The following is a 9,695-nucleotide window of genomic DNA, read 5'->3' on the forward strand; positions in this document are numbered from 1 at the left end:
AAAGAGAAAACATAGTAAGAACTAGTCTCGACCTGCAAAGAAAAGGCTAGCTAGAATATAACATAACTAAGAACTAGTTTCGACCTGCAAAGAAAAGGCTAGCTAGAATATAACATAACTAAAAGTGTACAAAATAACATCCTGCTTCTCCAGAATATAACTCTCTAAGAGGAATATACAATATAGTATGCAAAATGCGGAGACAAGTACTACATAACAAAATAAACTCCAAAAGTAAAGCCTTCTTCACTTTGCCAAAAGGAATCTTGCACACTCAGCAAGGTACGTCATACCCTGTATCTGAAAAGACAAAAATTTCTATAACGGGTGAGAACCCGAAGGTTTCCGGTAGGGTAATAGCTCTAAATAGAGACTATGTAAAACTACATGAACCCACTAGACAATCCAAGTCTCCAAACTCACAAAGTTCAAGCCTAAGGTTTTCTCTAATCCCAACAAGGTTTATTTACTAAGTTTCAGCCTTTATCAATTATTTCTAATCTTAATTCTTTCCAACATAATATCATCATTTCTCTGAATATCATAATTATCCATCTCAGTAATTTAATTCAGTAGTAACAAACACAATTAGTAATCAATGCAAATCAAACATAATTAGAAAGCAAGTATAGCAAGTAATACAATTAGCAATTAACAGGGTATTCAGATAGGCAAACCAGATACAATATGCATACCCAAACAATAGCAAATAGATGCACATGATGCATGCCTGTCCTATTGGCCATGAGCTCACGTGTCGGCTATATTGCCAAACCCGACACAAAATCCGGCTAGCATCATCCAGATCGGTCTCTCGGTGTACATTCCGCAGAGGAATCAAACAAGTCATGGTACTATTATCTCAACAGAGAGTGTCGTCTCATCTTCTCCGGGAGGTACAAATCGTGCCACGACAATGGAGAATGATGTCTCATTTCAACGGAGAGTGCCGTCTCACCTTGCATCTGAGAGAATGTGGGAGGGATAAAACCACAATCCCTACATCACACTGCAATCATGAAATAAGTAGGATGGAACCACCATCCTTGTTCGGTGCAAGTGCCAAATCAATATGCAAGCGGAACAAAACCCACGACCTTGCCACGTAAGCGGGACAAACCTCTGACCTTGCCAATTCAGTCATCCAGACCACATTCAATCAATAATCAATACGCAAGCGGGATAAGACCACCGTCCTTGCCAATCAATAATCGTTATTAATTTCACACACGCAAGCGGAATAAGACCACCGCCCTTACCAATTCCGTCATAATCATTAACTTTAATCAGTTTCACAAGTTATTAGATTCATTAACCCAAATTCTTTATCAATTTATCAATTTCAATGTCTCGTGAGCGGGATAACACTGGCGTCCTCACCACGGGCGGGATAAACCACTGTCCTCACAACATTTTCCTCCAGCTAACTAAGGGTTTATCTGGGAATAGCTCAATTCAATTTGTTATATCTCTTTCCAGTGTATTCAATGCTTATTAATCATTCATTCAACTCCCTACGGAGGTTAGAGGAGTTTATATATAGATTGGGAAGGCTAAACAAACAAAAATCGATATTTTAGAAAATTCTGCACAGTCGTGCATACACATACCTCTTGCGTACGCATGATTTCAATTTGGGATGCACATCATGCATACGCATGCCTCGTGCGTGCGCGCAAACCCCGAATCATATAGACGCACACATGGTACATACGCGCAGAACCTACCACTACCCCAATTTTGTTTTCAAATTTATGCGTATGCACGACCTGTGCGTATGTGCAAGTTCGCATTCATGCGTACACACAACCTGTGCGTACGCGCGGGACTCAACTCTGCCAAAAACATTGCAACTCTGCATAATTCTATTTTTCATCCCCATTTTTAAACATAAATAACTTTTGCTACAAATATCAACTTTCATACGTTCTTAGACGATTTTAAAGCTCTCATCGTCAAATTTAAGTCAAGGTAAGTTTCACCCAAATCCAAACTCCGAGCATGAAGTTATGCCCCGTCGAATTTGATCAAAAACCCAAATTTTTGCACAAATTCTGCATAATGCCATTGTGCTATTTCTCAATTCATTTCATTCCAAAACCACCACAAACCATTCTAGACATCCTTATCACTAATTTATTAATTCTTAATCACTTCCTAACCATTTAAAATTTAAACCACCATTTTCAATTCAATTAACCATCTCATTAACAACATCAATTAACAAATTTAACACACATCACCCAACATCAAGCATGCCAATGCATAATCATCCAATTAAGGCCACCGGCCACAATCTCACTCAACAATTCTCAATCAACTTACCAAAATGCCTCCAATCACGGCCTTCGGCCCAATTTTCACGTCAATCGCCATAACAAGCAACTAAACCACAATTTTTGCATCCAATATCATTCATACAAATATATATTTGCTCATCAAAAACTCATTTCTCAGTTATCACATCACATCTCAAAGATCAATCATTCATCAACCAACCATCAATCATTCACACTAATCCGTTAATAATTCACTACAACAACTATTTCTATTCACAACATCAACAATCTCAATTCAACACTATCTTAGGGGCATTTAACCTAAATTTTCATGTAACTTTATATAATGTCTACCCGAAACCAAAACCCGTAGCTTATTGATGGCGATTTTTCAACTCTTAGATTTCCTCTCCGAATGGACCCATGCCTCAATTAGCACTGATAAACCCCAATTTTGTGGTTTATCTTGTGCTTAATTTAGGGAATTTTATCACCTTTTCTCACATTTATTCAATGAAATAGCATGGTTTTGTAATCTCCCTTAATTTGTGCTTAAGTATAAAAACATGCTTTTTAGGCCCTTAAATTGGTGATTTTAATTCACTTTAATTCCATTCGATGTCTTGATATGTTTGTTGAGTGATTTCAGGTTCATAAGACAAGTATTGGATGGAAGAAGTGAAGAGAAAAGCATGCAAAGTGGAGAATTCATGAAAAAATGAGCATTTGGAGGATTGAGAGCCACGCACACGCGTCATTCACGCGTACGCGTGAGTTGAAGATTTGCACGCCACGCGCACGCGTCACCCACTCGTACGCATGAGTAGGAGTTTTGGCCAGCGACGCGCACGCGTGACGCTCGGCACGTGACTCACTTAAAGTGAAAACGCTGGGGGTGATTTCTGAGCTGTCCAAGCCCAAATCTAACTCATTCCTAAGGCTATTTCATGTAGAATTCAACCTTGGGCAAAGAGAGGAGCAATTAGTTATAGCTTAGCATCATGTAGTTTAGTTTTCTAGAGATAGAAGCCCCCTATTCTCTCTAGAATTAGGGTTCTTAGGTTTAATTGCATCTTAGATCTAGGATTAATTCATGATTTGATTTACTTTTCCTTTACAACTTCTTGTTCCTTTACCTTTACTTTCCTAGTTTACTATTTTACTCCTTGTATTTGTTTACTTTATTGTTGATGTATTCTTGTTCCCTTTATTTTGCTTTAATGCAATTTATGTTTCTTATTCTTTTATTGTTAATTGAGTTGTTGTTATTGTTAATTCCTTGTAATTGGTAGTTGTAGATTTCATTCTTGTTATCTATCATTCTATCTTGCTTTCCTTCTATGCCTTCCAAGTATTTGACAAAATGCTTGGAAGGATGTTAGAGTAGATTCTTGAGCATTCTTGCCTTGGAAAGAGGAATTAGGCAATCTTGAGTAATCGATATCCAACCTATGTTGGTGATCTAGAGTTGTTAGCAAGTATTGTTTCCATTGACTCTAATCTCTTGCTAATTCAATTAGTGAGTTGATTGGGACTCTTGGATTGAGATTAGCTAGTCTTATTTGACTTTCTCCCTATGGGAAGATAACATTATACCTTCTTCCATAGTTGGAGATGACGAAATAAGATAAATTCTTGTTAATCATTGTATGACTAGGATAGAAAGCCTATGATCTCAACCCTTGCCATGAATGTCTCTCTTTATTAATTGTTCTTTTATTTGCTGTTTTAATTCTCTTGCCATTTATTTTCTTGTCCCTTTACCAAATCAAACCCCTCATTGTTCTTTCATAGCCAATAATTAATTACTTCATTGCAATTCCTTGTGAAACGACCCGAGGTTTAAATACTTCGGTTAATTTTTATTGGGGTTTGTACTTGTGACAACCAATATATTTAAATTTGATTTGAGGATTGACTATCGGTTTGGACTATGCTCACAACAAAATTATTTTGCTAAATTCCGAACCGGTACAAATTTTCACATCACTAAGCCACCGCCAAGCCTCCACCAAGCGCTCTGCAAGCAACCTAAGTGTAACATCCTTACTATCAGAATGTCATGCTTTCGGCTATGCCACTCTGATAGCGAGAATATTATGATGACTTCTATATACTTAATAATAAAATAGGATCATTTAACTCGAAACCAATTAAACTTTTCACTTGCAAAATCTAAAAATACTTTTTTTTATGTGACACCCTACCACACAGAACTTTATGCTTAAGTTGTAAATCAGAGGTGATGAGGTGTTACGACGTCTAAAAGTAATATATACCTTTTTTATCTTGTATCTTAAATGTAACACCCTAACTTTTAACACCCGATCATGATCGTACTAAAAGTCCGAGCGCTACTTACCTCTAAGCCTTTTTATTATATACTATCTTTAATTAATATTGAGCCTTCGCAAATACGAACCGAAATTTTAATTAAGAAAACGAAATAGTTTTTACTTTTAATTACTTAATCACAAAGATATATATATACATATATATATATCCACATAACATTATATACATAGACTTAGTAAAAGAATTTCAATTACAAGTCCTACCCCTGTAAAAACCAAAACAATAAATGACGAGGAAAAAATAAATTCTAACAACTCAACTTGTAAGCATAATCTTCTATGCTTTTGTAGCTCCGCACTAAACTTTCGCACCTGTAGTTGAAAGGGGTGAAAATAGGGGGTAAAAACTGGGGAGTTCTTAGTAGGACCAGGGTTAGAAGTTTTGTTCATTTTATATATACTTGGTCAGCAATAACAATCAACAAGGGATAACCTAATTCAACAATTATAGAACACGGAATTCAAATAGCCATTTAGCACACCTACAATTACAGGAAACATACTCACAAACGAATATGCACAAACAAATATGATGCATGTCTATTCCTAATGCAGGCCATGAGCTCATGTGTCGGTTGCCTACCCGCTCCCGACATTACCCGGGTTCAAGTCCCAGATATGGCTTTCTAGATGCATACAATGTGAATATAAGTCTTACGGTCAGGCGGCATACAATGTGACCTTTTTAAGTGTATTTTAATATGCTTATATTTGGAAAATAGTTCTCAGTGTGTGGGCGTCCCCACTATACATTTGACACTAAGACCCGAACAAGGTTGCATATGCTCTCATGTGGCAGATAGTCTTTTAAAGTCATTTTATCTTTGCCCTCTGCTCTCCTGTGGCAGAGATCCGCTCTCCTGTGGCAGATATTCCATTAGTTAATACATTCTCTTCTTTCCTGTGCTCTGCTCTTCTGTGGCAGAGGTTCATTAGATTCTTTTAGTCATTGCTCTCTACTCTCCTGTAACAGAGATTTCTTTATCTAATATATTCTTTTCTTTTCCTATCATTTCATAATATAATTTATCTTCGCATTATTCCCTCACCTTTCTCTAAGTGTCTTATAGAAAAGAATTATAAAGTACTTTAATTAAGTCTGCGTTCTCTAAAACTTTTAAGATCACTCTATTTGTTCTTCTCTGACTTATAATAATATTAAGAATATCTTTACTAATTAATATTCGTAATAAAATATTAACAATAATATAAATAGAATAATTTAAATGGTAAACAAATAATATTTATATATCTTTTCTTAAAACTTAGTTTAAAAATAAAGTTTTATAAAATGGGTTATTTTTATAAATAAAACCTTATTTTTAAACTTTTGTTAATTACTTTCTAAATCACAAACTTTTTAATATTCTATTTTTAACCTTAATATTTTAGAAAATTATATTTGGAACCCTCACTTATTTTTATATTTATAAAAATAACCCTGAACTTTTATAAAATATCAATTTTTATCCTTGTACTTTATTTATTATCCAAAATACCCGAAATCTTATATAATTACAAATTGTAGCTCAATTTTTATATACAAATACAAGGTTACCCTTCAAAAATAACGTTTAAATATTAATCTTCCTCTTATATTAAAACCGAAACCCTTAGCTCTTCCCTTTCAAAATATTAATCGTATTTTAGTCCGTTTTTGAGTCTTTCGGTTATCGATTTTTCTAAACTTTTAATTTAATCTTTCAACCACCAAATCTCATCAATTTCCTCAAAATACCACATCACAACAGTCAGTGGTGGAACTAGAAATTTCATAAGAGGGGGGCCAATTAAATATAAATATAACAAAAAATTAACAAAATATGATTTGTAGCATATATATCAAAAAAGTAATTATATTATATAAAAGTCAATGTTCAACTACATACTTTAAGATTTTGATATTTTTAAACTTGCTCGACGATGCTTCATGGAACTAAAATCATCAATTATCATCTCTGAAGTGAATTTTGAAGCAATTTCCTTTTTAATATATACAATCATACAATCTGCTAAAAATTCATCTTCCATCTTGTTTCGAAGCCTTGTTTTAATAATCTTCATAGCTGAAAAGGCCCGTTCAGTTGTTGCTGTTGTCACAGGAAGAGTCAAAACAAGACGAATTAATCTATCAATTAAAGGATATATATTTGATTTTCCTGTCTCTGTCAATTTTTGACACAATTCAGCAAGAGTAGACAAATTCTGAAAATCTGGAGCTTTAACCACATCAAGTTCATAATGTTGTAACTCATAATCCAATTGAATCTTTTCTTGCTCAGAAAAATCTAAAGAATAGAAATTCTTTACAAGATTGCATATGTTGCAAACACTAAATAACTTGAAAGCATCTTTAGGATCTAAAGATGTACTCAATATGAGGAGCTCGGTTGCTTGCTCACTAAATCTACTATTTAGCTCTTTCAATTGAAAATCTATCACGCTAGTAAAAATGTCAACACGATAGTGGTGTTCAACAGTGACAACATCCTTTTTACGACGAGACCGAATTATATCACTAAAAAAAGCACCCATATCAGGTATCTGAATAGCATGATCATTGCAGAAAGAACTAATTTTCTCCAAAAGTGCTCTCCAACTATTATCTCTTAACTGTTGAATCAATGACTTTGTACTAGAAACCAGATGCATAGCATTCAAAATGTCTTGAGATTTTTGTTGCAATGCTTGACAAAGTTTATCAGTGATTCCCATGATTTCTTTCATCATATGCAAAATGAAAACAAAATCAAATGATAATAAAGATTTAAGAGCACAAGTAGCATCACCACGTTGAGAATATGTAGATCCATTAGTAGCCAAATCTTCCAGAACTGAAGTTGTTGCTCCAAACATACGTAAAAGGCTACAAATTGAGTTGAAGTGAGAGCTCCACCTAGTATCTCCTGATCTTTTTAATGTGCCAATTTGATTTGCTCCCCTTCCTGTTTCAATTTGATTAGTTGCAACTAAATGGAAAATTTCAGTTGCATAAGCAGATCGTAATTCATCATTGCGTTTGCAAGAAGAGCACACAACATTGATAATATTACTCAAACTTTGGAAAAAAGCATGAACATCAACAACTTCTTTAGCCGCAGCAACAAGAGCTAGCTGTAATTGATGAGCAAAGCAATGAACATAATATGCATAAGGACATTCTTAAATAATTAAAGCTTGTAACCCTTTCCACTCTCCACGCATATTACTAGCTCCGTCATAACCTTGACCTCGAACATTTTGAATGTTGAGATTGTGATGAGATAATGCAGAACAAATCTCTTGTTTTAGAGTAGCAGAAGTAGTATCTTTGACATGAACAACATCTATTAGCCTTTCTTTGACAAATCCATGCTTATCAACAAATCTAACAACAAGTGCCATTTGTTCTCTTCTAGATTCATCTCTAGCATCATCAACAATCAAACAAAACTTTGCATTACCAATCTCATTGCGAATTTCATTTTGCACCTTTCTAGCAAAAACATGTAGAATTTCCTTTTGAATAGAAGGTGATGTGTATATTGCATTTTGAGGAGCATTATCCAAAACAACTGCATCCACTTCTTTATTGTAAGAAGCTAATAATTTTAACATTTCAAGAAAATTTCCTCGATTCTGAGACTCATGACTCTCGTCATGTCCCCTAAAAGCACAAAATTGAAACGTTAACCATCTGACAGTATCAATAGAGGCTTTAAGACGCAATCTATTGCTTAAAATTTGTTGTGAGCTTTGCTTAGCCAATACTTTGTCAATGTGACATAATTGATTAAGCAAATCTTTACAAGACTTAACAGCAATATTATGAGGAGAATTAAGAGATTTACCCACATGAGATAAAAATGCACAATCCTTTCCATTATTCACTTTTTTCCAATTGCGAAATCCTCCTGATGTGAATGGACTTAATTTTCTAGAAAATAAATAGCATGGAAGACAAAATGCAGCATTCACTTCTGGCGAATATTCTAGCCAAGAAAAACTCTTAAACCAATGAGCTTTGAAACGACGAGGATGACTTTCTAGACCAGAAAGAGGGTACTCATCCATAATAAATTGATATGGTCCAAACTTTATGTATGCTCTACGGATTTTCATCTTGTTGATTGATAGGATAATTCCAAATTTGCGGACGCTTTCTGGGATCACGCATCAATGTATCAATATTAACTTGATCTATTTCAGTCCTTGTTATTTTGGAAGCAGGGGGTTGAATATCTTGCTCAACAAGTTGTGTCACAGGTTGTTCAATAATATTTTGAACATTACTCAAAGAATCTGAAGCTGAATTTTGTTCATCATATATTCTCTCTTTTCTCTTGAAAAATGAGTGAATTGTTTTCATCTTTGACATTTTTAACTTGAATTGAACTATCAAAAAAAAAAAAAAAAAACAAAAATAATTGCATATATATTATTTTCTTAAAAAAAATATTAAACCTATTGAGCAATAACAAATAATTTTAGAAACACAAATGTATAATAACCAAAAATAAAGTTATTGATTTACCTGATTATTTTTTTGTTCCAAGTCTCACCAAAAAATAATTCTATTGAGTTTTGTCCTCACTTCAATCTTTGATGAACACTGTCCATTATAAAAAAAAATAAATTAATTATTTTAAATACATAATATAAATAATACTTGACATTGTTATTAACTTAAAAAAAATTGAAATATACCTCTTTGAATCTTTGTTGTGCATTCAATAGTTAATATTTTGCTGTTCACTTCTCTTCAATGATTTTTCTTCATATGTCTTGTTTTAGTATGGAAGAAAAATTAGAATGAGAAGAGTAGAAGACCAAAAGTTTGGGAACCACTAAAAGAGAGAGAAAAGTGGCGCTGATGCCTCTGATGATTTGAAACAAATATTTGAAAAATGTACTAGAGTTACTTTAATTAATAGTATGGATTTGGGCTAGCATAATAGAACCATTTTTATTAATTATTAGAATGGGCTATTTGTTAACAAGAGCAACAATAATTCAAATATCCAATACATAGTGCAGTTTTTAGTTATTTTAATTTATAAAATTTTGTAACTTATATTTTTTT

The 9,695-nt window shown here is 33.7% G+C and overlaps 1 pseudogene; it reads right to left on the bottom strand.

Moving 5' to 3' along the window:
• On the bottom strand, window positions 6,434–9,016 carry LOC107634502 (annotated as a pseudogene).

Source organism: Arachis ipaensis, chromosome B03, assembly GCF_000816755.2.
Source record: "Arachis ipaensis cultivar K30076 chromosome B03, Araip1.1, whole genome shotgun sequence".
Lineage (NCBI taxonomy): Eukaryota > Viridiplantae > Streptophyta > Magnoliopsida > Fabales > Fabaceae > Arachis > Arachis ipaensis.